Source organism: Mustela nivalis (genome assembly GCF_964662115.1).
Source record: "Mustela nivalis genome assembly, chromosome: X".
Classification (NCBI taxonomy): domain Eukaryota; kingdom Metazoa; phylum Chordata; class Mammalia; order Carnivora; family Mustelidae; genus Mustela; species Mustela nivalis.
The window spans coordinates 66,878,582-66,897,395 of NC_139040.1; positions in this window are offsets into that span (position 1 = coordinate 66,878,582).

An 18,814-nucleotide genomic window follows, 5' to 3' on the forward strand; every position below is an offset into this window, starting at 1 on the left:
GTTTCTCACATCCAGGGGTTCTCCCCACTTCTGCTCATACACACACCCCCAACATCACCGCCACCAAGGAAACAGCACCTACTCTGAGCAGCAGCTGGGGCCAGCGGGGCAAGCCCCCCTTGCAGCCTGCTGACCCATTTTCTCAGAGTTCCTCCCCCTTTTCCAGCTCCTTCCCTCCTCTGCAACACTTGCTGTAGAGGGAATAAAGAACACGTATTCATTCAATCATAATGCCAAGCCACAAATATTTATGGAGCCTGTGCGGGTCCCTAGGGATACAGGGGTCTGGGAAGCACAAGACATAAGCTGGTTTTGAGCTTGTCCTTGGGGACAGACAGTCTGGGCTGGAAACCCTGTTTCTGCGCCAGACTACCTAAGGGAAAACTAGAGACCTGGAGTTCTTCGCGCACCCCCCACCCCGCCCCCAGTTCTCCTCCTGCCACCCTGCCTCCATACATACAGTCACACAGAGGGGAAATTCAGAGCACCCTGTCCTTAGTGCTGTCTTCAATGATACCCTGAGGAAAGCCAAACCAAGGGCTGGCTACAGGGCCTGGTCCAGAGCCAAGCACTTGTTTGTTCTTGGCTCTGCCCTCAAGGTGCTAAGGTTACCAGAAGGAACCAAGAATTACACCTCCATGTTCAAAACAAAAACAAAACCTGACATCGCTAGAATGAGGTGCTTGGTCCCAGTTCATCAGCTAATATTTGTGAAAGCCTTATCAAGTCCTTGGCACTGGGAGCTAAGGGGCAGGCCATGTGATAAGTGAGCAGTGAGTGTTGATGTGTGTGAGGTGCGGGGCCTGGTGAGAAAAGGTGAGCGGTATGTGTTGTGGAAGCAGAGGCCACACAGTGCCAGATGCTGAGGGGATAGACAATTGGGCAACCATTAGCATAGAGTGCAACAGAAGCAAGGGTCCCACTTGCTCCAGAAAGGAGGGCCCAGCCACTAACTGGTCCTGGTAGGAGTCAAGTGAGGCTGCAAAGAAGACAAGAGCCCCAAGGTGAGCTCTGAAAGGTGAGTCCACCGGGTGGAGGCAGGAAGGAAGACAATCCAAACAGAGGAGTCAGTCTGTGCCCAAGGCCCTGTGGCACTTTAGCACACACAAAGCCGATATTCTGGCGTGGACAGAGATCATGGTCTCTAAGAGCTCATGGCAGGAGATGGAGCTGGAAGTTGTGGAGCCCTGAAAAGCAAGCTAAGGTGCTTGGACTCTGCACCCAAGCTCACAGGCACCACTCAGCACGTTCAAGGAGGGAATCAGTGTCCTCAGATCCTTAGAAAGAGCACAACTTAAACATCAATATAGAAAGTAGTTAAGAGAGTAGACCTTAAAAGTTCTCATTACAAGGAAGAATATGTAACTATGTGAGGTGATAGACGTTGACTAAACTTACTGTGGCAATCCTATATCTCTATCTCTAAAGCTCTATCTATAGCTATCTATCTATTTATCTATCCGTGAAAGCATTGTGTTGTACACCTTAACCTTATACAACGTTATATGTGAATTATAGCTCAATAAAACTGGGACCAAAAAAACCCCCATCAATACATATATAAGTGTGCATGCACCCTCCCCTACACACAACTGAGACAGATGATTGAACAAAAAGACAGTCAGGATGTGACCAGTTCCAAACGAGTCAGAACAACCCTTTCCTCTGTCCTTCCTTTCCTCCCATCAATAGGAGTTCCTCACATCCTGTGAGCCAGGCATTGAACTGCCTGGGCTTTGGGATACACACACACACACACACGTGTGTGTGTGTGATGGCCATGGAATTTCATCTGCCCAGTACATGTTCTCTCCTCTCCCTCATTCCTGCCCATCCACCTTCTTTGGGTCAATAAAGCTGTGTTTTGTGGTGGCAGTACTGGCTGGACCTAGGCAGGTGCACAAGACAGAACAAACCCCGAGCCTGCGGAACTGATCGAGTCACTGTGGGGTGTGAGGCAGAGAGAACTTTCCCATCGCTGGCTGGAGAGCATCCCAAGGTGGCTGAGAAGCAGACACACAGATATGTACCTCACCAGCTTGCAAAATCCAGCCCACTGCCCCTAGACAGCGCTAGTGCCAACAAAGGAAAAGGACAGAGACATAGGAAAAGCCTGCTGTATTGCCAGTGCTTGACCAAGGTGATCACTGTCACTGCTGTTAAGAGCCAACTCTTAGGGGTCTAGGTTGCTTATAGGCAGGAGGCAGATGAGCTGTGCCTCACCATTCCAGGTGGCCATCCAAGAGGGACCCAAGAAGGAAGTAGTGGCCAGGGGGAAGCCATGATTCCTGGGTCAGGGTGGGGGGGGGGTTAGGGGTTGTGTAGCTTATGAGAAGAACTTCTTGGCCTGTTGTTGGAGACAGAAATGCCAAGCGGGACCAATTCAAGGACCAAGAATCAACAATATCTCTTTCTCTGGCTTTGACTTCCAGCCCACAGGGCCAACAGAAATCAGTGAAACAGCAGGAGAAAAAGGTTTGAGAAAGTCATGCTATGTTCAGCAAATTCCCAAACCTGTCAAACCTGAAGACAATCCCTAGATCGCTGAACCTCCAGCAACAGGAACAGGGCACTAAGTGACAAGGAGAGAATCTGGGGGATGCTCTCCAAGGCCTTTCTCACAGAGGCCTCCATGAGGTCCCTCCTTGTTTTAGTCCATTCCCGGTCAGTCCCTGCCATCTACAATCAACATTGTTCTGACTACTAGGCACTGTGACAGAGGCAGAAAGGTTGAGTCCCATGAAGCATCAGTGCAGGGAGGGAGATGCCTCTTTCTTGTGGGAAGAAGTGTTCTTCTTTTCATTCGTCCAATGATTTAACAAGTATTTGGGGGTGAAGGCCTATGCTGTACCATGCATTCTTCTAGGCAGAAGGTCCCTGTACTGAGGGAGCTTATTTTCCAGTATGGAAGACAGACAATAAACGTATCAGAAAATACTAAAGCATTTAAAGTTTGCTACAAATGCCCTCGTGGAAATAAACAAGATGGTTTGGTACGCAGTACCTAGAACCCCCCCCCCCCAAAAGTGGCAAAAGTCAGGGATGGCCTTCCTGAGGATAGCGATAAGTGATCAGTCCTGCCAGGAATCGGGGGAAGAGCCTGCCCAGCAGAGAGATCTACAGTTCCCCCTGGCCTGTCACAGAAGACTGGGGTGCCAGAGGAACAGAAATGATGCCAGTGTGGTTGAAGCCCAGTGAGAGGCGGGGTGGAGGGACCAGAAGACGGTGCAGTGGTGGGAAGGAGCCATGATGAAGAGTTTTGTTTTTACTCAAAAGTACTCTGGGGAACTAGAGAGAGGCTTGAATCAAGGAAGTGCCTTGACCTAATTATAGTCAATAATTTCTTGCTGGCTGCTCTCTGTGGAAAATACTGCAAGTGCACAGAGCACACAAAAAAGTGAGGAGACCAATTTGGACCCTCTCACAGTAGTCCAGTTGAGAGATGGCAGTGACTTGGCCAGGAATGGCAGCATGGATTTGGAGAATAGTGCATGGGGTCACAGGACATTCTGGAAAGAGAAGAGTCATCACTTGCTGATGCATTGAAGGCAGCTGGTAAACACACTTAAAAAATGAGTGATTGCTATAAGATTATTTTCTTTCAAGTCTTGATCATGGAGGTGTTGTGTATGGTTATCGGCAATATGGGAAGTGGATGTGATAGGTTTGGAGAAGGGAGAAAAAGCAATGCAGTGTTGTCAAGAGCTCTTATTTGCACATGTTAAGGGTCTGAAGTCTATTTGTTGTCCACATAGGCTGGAGAGGGAGGACTGTTAAGACAACAGGGCACAGACATGGTATTTAAAACCAGGGGATTGGGCAGGACCACCTAGAGAGGGTATAGTCAGGGAAGAAGGTGCAGGGCTATTCCCTGAGACACAGCCACATTTAGAAGTTACCTTGAGGATAAGAAGCCAGCAGAAGAGACTGAAAGGGACTGGGTCTTAAAAAGGGCTGGCCCCAAACCTGACTTGCATGGTCCAGCCTCAATGTTCTCACTCAGGTCCTGCTTTCTTTCAGTGTTCCTGGCTGCACATAAATGGGAATTGGTTTAAAATGACGGGACAGCAAGACACTTTGTGTGCTCGAGTGGAAATGGAAAGGAGTCGAAATGCAGTTCAGAGAGTAGGCTAAAGGGGAAAAATGAATGGAAGAAGGTAGGGGATGCTGGTGGGGGCGGGTAACAAATGGGGAGATGGACAGATCAACTCCACATACAAAAATGAATCAAAACACTGAAAACAGTGGTCTCTGTAAAGAAGTCTCTTCCCGTGAATTTCTCGTTGGCGTAGCTGTAGGAAGGATGCCCAGGGGAAAGACAATGAAAGCATAACTGTATTTTGGCATAAGGAAATCATTTCTGTCAATTTACACCGTCTCCCCAAACTCCCCCAAATGAAAGTAATTATGAGATACGAGCCAAGAAAAAAGCAGCCTTAGGCTTTAATTTAGGAAGAATTGGAAAGTGTTTGGATGTGCCCCTGTTATGTAACAAATAATAACAATGATTATTATATTGTCTTGAGTAAATACAGCACATTGAGCAAAAGGTGCTTTGGATCCTCGTAAAGTGAAATGTTAAGGAAGACAGATATGTGGGGCAGGGAAGGAATGGGGAATCGGACCTATAGAAGTAAGAGCTCCAGGACACGGACATATGCAGGAGCATGTTTATCGTGGGAGGGTTCATACTGAGCAAACTAGGACACAAAGCAAACACTCATCATTTGGGAAATGACTGAAGACATTGCAGTGCTGCCATGATTCCAGCCACGAGTGGATTCGAGATCCATGTGTCTACCGATTATTATGCAACCACTAGCAAGTATGAATTATGCCCATATAGACTGATTTGGGGGGGGACCTCCAAAATATGCTATTATTAAATGAGAAAAGATTGCAGAACAGAGAGCAGTACATGGTCCCATGTGTGTGTGTATGTCTGTGGCGGGGGGGGATAGGAGGTTGTGATCTCACACTTATTTGTCTGCCTATTTGACATCTCCATCTGGATATCTCGTGGACATTTCATCCTTAAATGGCAAAAAATGGAATTCCTGATCTTCTTTCACCTCCGGATTCCTACACTCCCTTTTGCTCCTTTCACAGAAGTCTTCCCCTTCCTGACGAATAGTCCCACCACCCATCTGGGTATGAAAATGAAATAAAAATGAAGAGGCACCCCTATTTCCTTCTTCTCCCACTCCCACATCTTCCTCTGGCCACTCTGTCATCTTTCAGCAAGTCCTATCACCTCTGCTTCCAAAACACCACTTGAACCTCTCCAGCTCCCCTGGAGTCCACCATTATGTTGCTCATGGGTTCGGCCATAGCCTCCAAACTAACTGGTCACCTGCTTCCACTAAACTGCCTTCTCCACTCAGTGGCCAGACTGATCTTTCTGAAAAATGAATGGCTCCTCTTGCCTCCCCTACCCAAAGTCCCAGAAAGTCTCCCCATTTCACTTTGACTAAAGTACAAAATCCTCAATGTGGCTTAAATAAAATGAACTGCATAACCTGGCCCTTGCCAACCTCCCCATTCTTACTTTTCTATATCCTGGTCATTGTGGGCCTTCTTTGAATACTCTTGACCACTCTTGGATCCAAACTTGATTCTTTGTGAGGGCTTCTGTCTACCTGAACCAGTCTTTCTTGATCCTTTTGAAGTCATAAACAGGTCTTTAAACACCCAGAAGGTTACTGTGAGTCACAGAGCACTCACCCAAGTGCATGTCCCTGAGAATGAAAAAATAAAAAAATAAAAAAAGCATACACAATTTGTCCTATTTTTGTCCTATTTTGTTTGTCCTACTTTTGTTTCAGACGTTTTAGATTTTAGGAAATTAAAGTAATGCAAAATACATCCGCCATCCCTTTTGGAACGGTCTCCAATCCTAATCCCCTCTGTTCCTCCCCACCTCAATAGGGCACATACCTAGGTCCCTTTGGGGTGTGATGAAAGGCAAGAGAAAAGCAAGTCCTCGGGTTCTCCCTCTTGTTTCTTTTTCTCTCTCTGTCTCTTTTCCCTCACTCTTTCCCTGAGGCTGAGCACTTCTTTGACCCTTTGCTTGTTGTCCCTCAGAAGCGGACTGGGTCTGCAAAAGGCAACATGATTGGTGATATTTGGGCTCACCATGGTCGTGAGAAATGAAGAAGCCTATACTCCTAGCCGTCATTGAATATTCCTAAATTCCTGAGCCAAAATTCCTCCAAGAACATGGGCATTGGAGTCAAACAGACTTGTAAGGGCAAAATCCCAGAGCAAAACACGTAACCACTCTGACTGAGCCTCAGTGCATGCTCTGAGTTTGATCTTCAGAAACCCTAAGTAAGATTCTTAGGGATCTCCTTTGTAACAAGTAGTTTTTGCCCCAACCCTGGTTAGGAACCAAGAACAAAGGGCAAAAAAAAAATAAAAATAAATAAATAAAAATAAAAGAACAAAGGGCTGTCTTGATAGATAATTTTTATATAGCATTTCAGGTATGTTTGTCCCTGGGAACCAATTCTCCTTCCAATACATGCTTATGATTTTAACTAATGCCCTCACTGTCATAATCTTAGGCAGTTTAGAGACATGATCTTATAAAAATATACCTATAGATATGCCCCAGGCCATGACTTACTAGCCGTGCTTACCTTGTCCAAGTTGCTTTACCTTTTTTGTTTGTTTCTTTAGCTTTGGAGTCTTCGTCTATACAAGGGCATAGTTGTAAGAATGAAAAGTGATAATATAGGGGAAATGTTTTTCCGAGTGCCTGGCATGCATTCAATGCCCAACACAAGAGACTCCTTATTAATGCCATTTCCCTCTGTCTTGAGGATATCCTTGTTTGGCTTGTTCTTGAAGACCCTGTGTCTTTCCTTTCTGGTGTCCAAGGGAGCCTGGCTTTTTCTCTCTAACCAAGAGCAAAGTGTCAGTTCGGGGGGAGTCTAATCCTCTGGGTCACATCCCAGGTTATAACTGGATTTTACTCCAGGCGACTGCCTGATTCCCCTGCCTGAACTCACTTTTCTTACACCCTCATTCAGGTTTTCCTTGGTTCTCCTCACCTTAGGACCTTCTTATAATCCATGTATTTATTTTCCCTGAGGTCCGGGGACTTTACAAGTCAACACAGGAAAGCCTGCTATATCCCGTACTGGAGAAAACCACCCAGAAGATTTGATAATACAATCTCAATGAAACAGGGGTACTGAGTCACAAGTGAATTTTCCCTCAGCTGCTCTTCAGCCCTCCAAGCACCCTTTTGGGGGACAACGTGGACATAAATTGCTGTTAGGTAATACACTCCTTCAACTTCTTTGTTGTAGGATACCGAACGCATTTTGATGCCTCCATGATGTCTCTGGAACACTGTTATCAACATTGACAATGGTGCTGTGACACATTCATGGGTTATGGATGTGTGAATGGCTGATTCTCAGTGTTATGAGTTGTTGAGCAATTTAACTTCCCACTCTATATAATAAATGTAAAATGGAATCTCCTCCCATATGGTAAAGTCTTGCTAAAGGCACAGTGTTTAACCATAGGGCCTCCTGCCAGACATACACACCATCTTTTAAAAACCATTCTTCAAAAAGGAAAAAGAAAAGCGTTGTTATCACGGAAAGGAAGTCATGCACATGACCAGAAAGTACAAAAGAGCTTATGACAAAAAGCAAAGGTTCAAGACCCCATCACTTCTCAACCCCTTATTGTACTTCCCAGCGTAGGGCATTTTAATAATTCTTGTTTGCACTGTTCTGGCAGTTACCTTCTTACATCCAGATAAAGTGATTACTTAATCTGCTATTTCAATAATCAATCAACTTCAGACATCATCAGTTGATCACATTCTGCATACAGAGGAGACTTCAACTCACTCACATGTCTTCAATCTGCCCTCACATTCTTTCTCTTGGCTTTTATACCTACTTTTGGTGTTTAGTTCCTCTATTGGTGACTCTGGTAACTTTATTTTAGTTTTTAAAAATTTTATTAGTTATCGTACAGTGCAATATTGGTTTCTGGAACATAATTCAGTGATTCTTCACTTACATACAACACCGAGTACTCATCACAACAACTGCCCTCTTTAATACCCAGCACCCAACTAACCCATCCCCCACCCACCTCCTTCCATCAACCATCAGTTTGTTTTCCAACATTAAGACTCACTTATGGCTTGTTTCCTTCTCTCCATTTTTTTTTCTTTTCCCCCTTCCCATATGCTCATCTGTTTTGTTTCTTAAATTCCACATATGAGTGGGATCATATGGTCTTTGTCTTCCTCTGACTTATTTCCCTTAACATAATACACTCTAGTTCCATTCATCCACGTCATTGCAAATGGCAAAATTTATTCTTTTTGATGGCTAAATAACATTCCATTACACACACACCCACACACACCCACACACACACACACACACACACACACACACATCTTCTTCATTCATTCGTCAGTCGATGGACACTTGGGCTCTCTCCATAGTTTGGCTATTGTTGATAATGCTCCTATAAACATTGGGGTGCATGTACCACTTTGAATTTGTATTTTTGTATCCTTTGGGTTCATTCCTAATAGTGACGTTGCTGGATTGTACGGTAGTTCAATTTTCTTTTTTTAATTTCATTTTATTTTTCCGGTGTTCCAAGATTCATTGTTTATGCACCACAAGGGTACTTCAATTTTTAACTTTTTGAGGAACCTCCAAACTGTTCATCAGAGTGGCTGCACCAGTTTGCATTCCCACAGTGGAAGAGGATTTCCCCTTTCTCTGCATCTTTGCCGATACCTGTTGTTTGTGTTGCTAATTTTAGCCATTCTGACAGGTGTAAGGTGGTTTTAATTTGTATTTCCCTGATGAGGGATGTTAAACATCTCTTCATGTGTCTGTTAGCCATCTGGATGTCTTCTTTGGAAAAGTGTTTATTCATGTCTTCTGCCCACTTCCATACTGGATTATTTGGTTTTGGGTATCGAATTTGATACGTTCTTTATAGATTTGGGGTACAAATCCTTTATCAGATATGTTGTTTGCAAATATCTTCTCCCATTCTGTAGGCTGCCTTTTAGTTTTGTTGATCGTTTCCTTTGCTATGCAGAAGCTTTCTCACTTGATGAAGTTCATATTTGCTTTTGTTTCCCTTGCCTCTGGCAACGTGTTTGGTAAGAAGTTGCTATGGCCAAGGTCAAAGAGGTTTCTGCCTGTGTTCTCCGGGATTTTGATGGTTTCTTCTAGGATTTTGACGGTTTCCTGCCAGTTAGGTCTTTCATCCATTTTGAATTTATTTTTGTGTATGGTGTATACCTCAGTTTTGTTTTTGTTTTGGGTTGTTTATTTATTTATTTATTCATTCATTTATTTTTGTACGATCTCAATGAAACAGGGGTACTGAGTCACAAGTGAATTAGTTTACCTTAGTCAGTTTACCTTGATTTCTATAAAATGAGTATATGACATGCCTATCTTCCCTTCCTTCAACTTCTTTACCTCCTTTCTACCTCTTCTTCCAGTCAGACTCATTATCACTGACATCCACTTCTGGAAACCTAATCCAATCTTTTCTGCTTTGAAAAGCAATACAGCCTTTTACCTTTCAAGGACTCTCTAATAATGTTGACCATAGAGCCACATTTCCTCACCGTATGCAGCCTGGGACACTAGAAGGAGATTAATCCTAGAATCAAGTTCAAATTCTCCCTTTAACTTATTCTATTAACTTCTAAAAGGTCTGCTGCCTTTGAGTTTCCTTTATAGTTGACTTAGGCATCAAACTCACTCCCTCCCTCCCTCTCCCACTTTCTCTCTCTCCCTCTCTCTCTTTCTCACACGTGTGCATGCACACACACACACACATTAAATGGCTGCTAAGCAATTGATCACTAAACAATTTAATCTTGTAACAATTTATAACATGGGTGTTATTATAATCTTCATTTTACAACTGGGAAAACTTTGGAAGCAAGTATTTCAATAACCTGCCCAACAAAGTCTCACAAAGTGTTAAGAGACAGAGCCTCGAATCTGATTTGAAGAAAGGCAGTCTCATTCCACAGTTGGCCCTGGCGACCACTATGTTATGCTTTACTAAGTGTCTCCTTTTTACTTTATCAGGATCCACAGATATACCCCATGCTGTTAAAATAGGTGGGGCAGTGCACAGATAAATGAATAGTGGTTGGCAGTCCATCCCCTTCCTGTCACAACCCCCACCAACCCCAGACTCTGGGGTTACAAAAAAACGATATTGTCTGTTTTAGTTTTTTCTTTTTACACTGTTCTCAAGCTCATAGAAATCTATAAAAACAGGTTGACATTTTCCTCCCTTCCTTCCTTCCTTCCTTCCTTCCTTCCTTCCTTCCTTCCTTCCTGTCTTTCCATCTTCCTGTTTTTTTCTTTCTTCTTGTCAAAAGTGGTATTGTGAGGGTGCCTGTGTGGCTCAGGTGGTTAGGTGACTGCCTTTGGCTCAGGTCATGATTCCAGAGTACTGGGATTGAGTCCCGATCAGGTTCCCTGATCCATGAGGAGTCTGCTTCTCCCTCTAACCTTCTCCCCTCTCATGCTTTCTCTCACTCTGTCTCTCTCTCTATAATAAGTAAATAAAATCTTTTTTTTTAAGTGGTATCATGCACTTTGTATTTTTCTGAGAATTTCTACATTCACAGAACAGGTAAATACATGCAGATCAAGTTACTTTTACTTTATTCAAATCTGCATTAATGACAAACAAATTAATGCAACAATGCCCTGATTATTCCATGTTTTATGTTTGCAGACAAGACCAAAGTCATTCTTACCTTTGCTCCCTTTTCCATAATGTGTCTTTTTCTCAGCCTGCTTTTGAGACTTTCTCTTTATTTTTGTTTTCAAAGCAATTGGTTTGTGGTGGGCCTTAAATGCAAAGACCACCTTGCAGTTGTGAATTTGGGTTTTGCCTCATATTTGGAGCAATTTCTACCATTTTATCTTCAAATACTTCAAATACTTTCTTGTCTCTCCCTCCCTCCTTTTTTTTCCCCCTCAGAGGCACTAAGGGCAAGTAGATTTGGTGATTTGATCAGGTCCCAAAGGTCAAGAGCCCAAAGGCTCTTTTTCTTTGTTTGATCTTTTTAGTTTTTATTTTTATTTTGGTTTTTAAGTTTTAAATTACATTCCAGAGATTTAATATGGTGTTATATTAGTTTCAGATACAAATACAGTAATTCAGCACTTCCAGACTTTACCCTGGGCTCACCACAATAGGTGCACTCCTTAATCCCTATCACCAATTTAACCCATCCCCCCATCCACTTCCCCTCTGGTAACCATCAGATTTTTCTTTATAATTAATAGTCTGTTTCTCTCTCTCTCTCTCTCTATCTCCACTTGACTTGTGAGTTTTGTTTCTTAAATTCTGCATATGAGGGGCACCTGGGTGGCTCAGTGGGTGAAGCCTCTGCCTTCAGCTCAGGTCATGATCTCAGGGTCCTGGGATCGAGCCCTGCATTGGGCTCTCTGCCCAGCGGGGAGCCTGCTTCCCCCTCTCTCTCTGCCTACCTTTCTGCCTACTTGTGATCTCTGTCAAATAAATAAATAAATAAAATCCTTAAAAAACCTTCCACATATGAGTGAAATCATGTGACATTTATCTTTTACCGATGGACTTATTTTGCTTAGCAATATAGTCTTTCGCTCAATCCATGTCATTGTAAATGTCAAAATTTCATTCTTTTTATGGCTGAGTAATACTCCACTGTGTATATATACCACCTTTTCATTATCGGTTCATCATTTGATGGACATTTGTGCTGCTTCCATATCTTGGCTGTTGCAAACAATGCTGCTATAAACATAAGGGTGCATGTATCCTTTTGAATTAGTGTTCCTGTATTCTTTGGGTAAATACCCATTGCTGGGTCATAGGGTAGTTCTATTTTGAATATTTTGAGGAACGTCCATACTGGTTTCCACACTGGCTACACCAGTTGGCATTTCCACCAATAGTGCAAGAGGGTTCCTTTTTCTCCACATCCTCATCAACACCTGTTGTTTCTTGTGTTGGTACTTTAAGCCTTCTGACGGGTGTGAGGTGATATCTCATTATGTTTTTTATGTGAGAGAGAGAGAGAGAGAGAGAGAGCTAGCGAGAGAGAGTATGAGCATGTGGCATGTGGAGGGGGGTTGGGGGTAACAGAGGAAGAGGGAGAAGCAGGCTGTCTGCTGAACAGGGAGCCCAACACAGGGCTGGATCCCGGGACCCAGTATCAGGACCTGAGCCAAAGGCAGATGCTTAACAGACTGAGCCACCCTGGGCGCCCGTCTTGTTGTGGTTTTTGGTTTGCATTTCCCTGATGATGAGTGATGTTAAGCATCTTTTCACGTGTCTAGTGGCCATCTGGATGCCTTCTTTGGAGAAATGCCTGTTCATATCTTTTGCCCATCTTTTAAATTGGGTTATTTGTCTTTGGGGAGTTGAGTTTTTTCAAGTTCCTTATATATTTTGGATACTAGCCATTTATGGGCTATGTCATTTGCAAATATCTTCTCCCATTCTGTGAGTTGTCTTTTAGGTTTGTTGATTGTGTCCTTCACCATGCAGGAGCTTTTCTTTTTTTATTTTGATATAGTCTCCGTACTTTTTTTTTTTTCTTCTTACCTTTGTCTCAAGAGACTTAGGGAGAAAGAAGTTGCTACAGCCAATGTCAAAGCCGTTATTGTCTATGTTCTCTCCTAGGATTTCTATGGTTCCCAGTTGCATATATGTCTTTTACCCATTTTGAATTTGTTTTTGTGTATGGTGTAAGAAATTGATCCGGTTTCATTCTTTTACATGTTGCTCTCCAGTTATCCCAGCAGCATTTGTTGGAGAGACATTCATTTCTCACCAGCTGTTCATTCCTGCTTTGTCGAAGATTAATTGACCTTATGGTTGTGGGTTCATTTCTGGGTTTTCTATTCTGTTCCGTTGATCTATGTGTCTGTTTTTTGTGCCAGTACCATACTGCTTTGATCACTACAGCTTTGTAATATAACTCAAAACCCACAGATGTGATGCCTCTGGTTTTGGTTTTCTTTTCCTTTTCAAGGTTGCTTTGGTTATTTGGGACCTTGTGTGGATTCATACAATTTTCAGGATTGTTTTATTCTCGTTCTGTGAAAAATACTATTGGTAGTTTCATTGGGATTTCATTAAATGTATAGATTGCCTTGGGTCGTATAGACATTTGAGCAGTATTTGTTCTTCTAATCCATGAGCATGGAACGTCTTTCCATTCCTTTGTGGCGTCTTCCATTTCTTTCATCAATGTTTTCTAGTGTTCAGAGTCCATGTCTTTCACCTCTTTGGTTAGGTTTATTCCTAGGTATCTTATTATTTTGGGTGCAATTGTAAATGGGATTGTTTTCTTAATGTCTTTTTCTGCTGCTTCATTATTGGCATATAGAAATGTAACTGATTTCTGTACATTCATTTTATGTGCTTCAACTTTTCTGACTTTGTTTACCAGTTCTAGTCTTTTTTTTTTTGGTGGAGTCTCTCAGGTTTTCTATATATAGTACCATGTCATCTGCAAAGAGTGCAAGTTTTATTTCTTCCTTACCAATTTGGATGCCTTTTCTTTGTTTCTTTTCATCATCTGACTGCAGCGGCTAACATTTCTAGTACTATATTGAATAAAAGTGATGAGAGTGCACATCCTTGTCTTGTTCCCGGGCTTCGGGGAAAAGATCTGTTTTTCCCCATTAAGGATGATGTTAGCTGTGGGTTTTTTCATAGATGACCTTTATTGTGGTTGAGGTATGTTCCCTCTAAACCTATTTTGTGGTGGGTTTTTATCACCAGTGGGTGTTGAACACTGTCAATTGCTTTTTCTGAATCTATTGGGAAGATCATCCGGCTCTTATCCTTCCTCTTATTGATGTGATGTATCACATTGATTGATCTGCAAATGTGGAATAACCCTGGTAATCCAGAAAAAAATCCTGCTTGATCGTGGTGAATGATTTTTTAAAATGTATTGCTGAAGTTGGTTTGCTAGCATTTCATTGAGAATTTTTATATCTATGATCATCAGGAATGTTGGCCTGTAGTTCTGCTTTTTAGTCGTGTCTTTATCTGGTTTTGGAATCAGGGTAGTGCTGGCCTCATAGCACGAATTTGGAAGTTTTCCTTCTACTTCTATTTTTAGGAATGGCATAGGAAGGATAGGTACTAACTTTTCTTTAAATGTTTGATAGAATTTGCCTGTTAAGCTATCTGGTCTTGGACTTTTGTTCATTGGGTAGTTTTTTGATTACAGATTCAATTTCTTTGCTGGTTACAGGTCTGTTCAAATTTTCTGTTTCCTCCTGCCTCCGGTTTGGTAGTTTATAGGTTTCTAGGAATTTATCTATTTCTTCTAAGGTGTCTGATTTGTTAGCATATAGTTTTCCATAATGTGCTCTTATGATTTTCTGTATTTCTGTGGTGTGGGTTATTGTTTCTCCTCTCTTAATTGTGATTTTATTTGTTTGAGTCCTTTCTTTGTTCTTGATAAGTCTGGCTAGAGGTTTATCAATTTTAATGATTTTTTTTTCAGTGAACCAGTTTCAGGTTTCACAGATCTGTCCTCAGTTTTGTTTTGTTCTGTTTTGTTTTGTTTAAGTTTCTATACTATTTGTTTCTGCTCTAATCTTTATTATTTCCTTCCTTCTGCTGGTTTGGGGTTTTGTTTGTTCTTCATTTTCTAGCTCCTTTAGGTGTAAGGTTGGGTTGTTCATTTGAGATTTTTCTTGCTTCTTGAGGTAGGCCCATATTGCTAGAAATTTCCCACTTCAAACCTCTTTTGCTGCATCCCAAAGATTTTAGAGCGTTGTGTTTTCAGTTTCATTTGTTTTAATGTGTTTTTTAATGTCTTCTTTGATTTTCATGATGACCCATTCATTGTTTAGTTGCATGTTATTTAACCTCCATGTGTTTGTGGTCTTTTCAGATTTTTTTCTTGTGGTTGGCTTCAAGTTTCAAAGTTTGTGGTCAGAAAAGATAGATGTTATGTCTTTGATCCTTTGAATTTGCTGAGGCTTACTTTGTGGCTTAATATGGTATCTATTCTGGAGAATATTCCATGGGCACTTGAAAAGAATGTGTATCCTATTGTTTTAGGATGCAATGTTCTGAATATATCTATTAAATCATCTGGTCCAGTGTGTCATTCAAAGCCATGGTTTCCCTATTGGTTTTCTGCTTAGATGATGTGTTCATTGATTTCAGTGGGGTGGTAGAGCTCCCTACTATTGTATTCTTATCAATGAGTTCCTTTATGCTTGTTATTAACTGCTTTATGTATTTGGGTGCTCCCATGTTGGGTGCATAAATATTTATAGTTGGCATATTTTCTTGTTGGATTGTGCCCTTTATTATTATATAGCATCTTTCTTTGCCTCTTGCCACAGTCTCTGTTTTAAAGTCAATTTTGTCTGTTGTAAGTAATGCTACTTATGGAGACCCTTTTTTAATGTATCACATGTGGTTTTTAGTTGTATTTTCTTAATGGCCTGAGGTGTTGAACATGTATTCATGTGCATATCCCCATCCATATATCCTTTTTGGTGAACCATCTGTTTTAATCTTTTGTCCACCTATTACTTGGTTGTTTGTATACATTTTTTTAATGATTTTATTTATTTATTTATTTGAGAGAGAGAGAGAGAGAGAGAGTTCAAGTGAGAGAGCATGAAGGGGAGCTCAGAGGGAGAAGCAGACTCCCCATGGGACTGGGAACCTGATGTGGGACTCAATCCCTGGACTCCGGGATCATGACCTGAGCTGAAGGCAGTCGCTTAACCAAATGAGCCACCCAGGCACCCAGTTGTCTGTATTCTTAATAATGAGTTTTGCCTATATATAGTATGAGGTATGGATTAACGCCCATATTTGGGGAATAGGAATATCTGATTGTGCTACCACCACTTCTTGGAAGACTCTCCTTTCTTCACTGAACTGCCTTTGTATTTGTGTCAAAAATTAGTTGTCTTTACATGGGCTTATTTCTTATTGGGCTTATTTCTGCATTATTTCTTCTGTTCTAATGGCCCATTTGTCTCTCCTTGCGTCAGTATCACAGTGTTTTGATAACTGTTGCTTCAGAGTAAGTCTTGAAATAAGGTATTGTTAATTCTCCACCTTTGTTCCTCACTTTTTAAGGTTATATTGGCTGTCGTACATCATTTGTAACCCCATATGGAACTTAGAATATTCTTGCCAATTTCCACAAAAGAATTCCTCCTCGGATTTTGAATGGGATGGCATTGACTCTATAGGTCAGTTTGGGGAGAACTGAACTGTTAACTATATTGTGTCTCCTGACACAAAGAGCATGAAATATCCTTCCATTTGTTCATGTTTCCTTTAATTTCTCCCAACAGTGGTGTCAGAGTATATACCTTGAAAGTGTCATCCCTGAGTATTTCGCACTTAAATATTTTCTGATGCAGTTATACATTTATCTCAATTTCTCACTACTTGTTACAGTATATCCAAATACACTGATTATATATTGATGTTGTACTGTATCCCGCCACCTGACTAAACTTAGTCTTATTGCTTGTGTGTAAGTGTGTGGGCATGTGTGTGCGTGTGTGTTCCTTTATATCTAAAGGATATCTTATGTGTATCAGACTACAACATTGTCAAATAGAGATCATTTTACCTCTTCTTTTCCAACCTGGGCGCCTTTTGTTTCTCTTTTATGCTTTTTTGCCCTGGCCAGAACCTCCGTAGATGTGGTAAGTGTGGACATCAGGTGAGTCTGCCTGATCTCAGGGGGGAGCAATTCAGTCTTTTGCTGTTAAGTATGATGTCAGCTGTTGGTTATTCATAAATGTCCAGGATCTGGTTGAGTAAGCTCCCATCCCTTCCCAGTTTGGTGAGAGTTTTTATCATGAAATGGTGTTGGAGTTTTTATCATGAAATGGTTTTATAAATGCTCTGTTGAGACTGTCATACGGTTTTTCTGATTTTAGTTTGTTAACATGGTGAGTTGCATTATCTGAATTTTGAAAGTCAAATGAATATCATACTCCAAGGATAAACCTCATTTGTAATGATGAATTATTTTCTACATGTATTGTTTAGATTTGATTTGTTAAAGTATTCTTCAGTAATTTTCCATCTTGTTCATAAGTGAGATTGATCTATACTTTTCCTTTCTTGTAATGTCTTTTTTTTCTGGTTTTTGGTGTCAGAGTGATGCTGTCATGATAGAATGAGCATGAACATTAAAATGAAGTTATCTGAAAGAGCTTAAGTTCAGTCGGTACTATTTGTTCCTTGAGGGTTTGGTGCATTTCACCAGTGGACCTATCTGCTACTTTCCTTGTAGGAATGTTTGTAATTACAAATTCAGTTTCCTTAATAGATACAAGACTCTTCAGGTTATCTATTTCTTATTGGATGAACTTTGGTAGTTTGTATAATTCAAGAAATCTGTCTGTTTTAACCAAGTTGTCAAGTTTACTGGCATAGAGTTTTTCCACAATATTTCCTTATTATCATTTTAATATCTGCAGGTTCTGTCTTGATGTCATCTGCCTTGTTGTAATATAGGTAATTTGTGTCTTCTCTCTCTTTTTTTTCCTGAATGGTTAACCTAAAGGCTTATAAGTTTTATTGATTTGCTCAAAGGAAATAGCTTTTATTTTGTTTATTTTCTCTATTGTTTTCCTGTTTACTGATTTACTGATTTCTGCTCTGATATTTACTATTCCCTATCTTCTTTACTTTGGCTTGGATTTGGCTCTACTTTGGTTTGAATTTTCCCTCATTTCTTTTTTTTTTTTTTTAATATCTTTTCAGTGTTCCAGATTTCACTGTTTATGCACCACACCCAGTGTTCCATGCAATGCGTGCCCTCCATAATACCTACCACCAGGCTCGCTCACCCAGCCCCCCATCCCCGTCCCCTCCAGAACCCTCAGATCTTGGATATCAGCCCTTTGTCTGTACTGTCATTTGCAAATATCTTCTCCCATTCCGTGGGTTGCCTCTTTGTTTTGTTGATTGTTTCCTTTGCTGTGCAGAAGCTTTTGATTTCTTTTTCTAAGTTCTTCATTTCATTATGTAGATCTGCGTTTTTGACCTTTATTATTTTCCTCCTCTTGGAGGAACTTCTTTTAACATGTTGTGCACTGTAGGTCTCCAGTCCAAGAATGCTCTCAGTTTGGGTTTATCTGGGGACGTTTTTATTCTGCTTTCATTTCTGAAGAAAAATTTCACTGGATAGAGACTGTTCAATTGGTGAGCTTCTTGTCTTTTTCCCTCTCAACATTTTAACTATTTCACTCCACTCTCTTCTTGTTTGCATTGTTTCTGACCAGAAGCCCAATGTGATTCGTACCATTGTTTCTCTACATTCATGACCTTTCCCTGCTTCCCTTGGCTTCTTTCAAGATTTCATCCATTGTCTGTTTTTGTTTTGTTTTGCAGCCTAAAATATAAGATTTCCATTTTTTTTGTTCTGTTCTGGTTTGTTTTGCTTTTGCATTTATACTGCTCGGTGTTCTCTGAGCTTCCTCAATCCATGTTTTGGTATCTGCCCTTTGGAATATTCTCAGCCATTATTACATCAAAGAGTTCTTCTGTTCCATCAAATATTTCTTCTGTTCCATTTTTTTTCTTTCTTCTGCTTTTGGTATTCTGATTAATGCTTGTGTTCCTTGTTTTGAACTTATCCTATAATATTTTGATGGTATTTTACTTTTAAAATATTCGTTCTTTGCAATGTTTGCAAAGTTTCTACAGATATATCTTCAAGCTCACTAATTATTTCACTAGTTGTGTCCAGTATACCTCAAAGGTAGTTTTC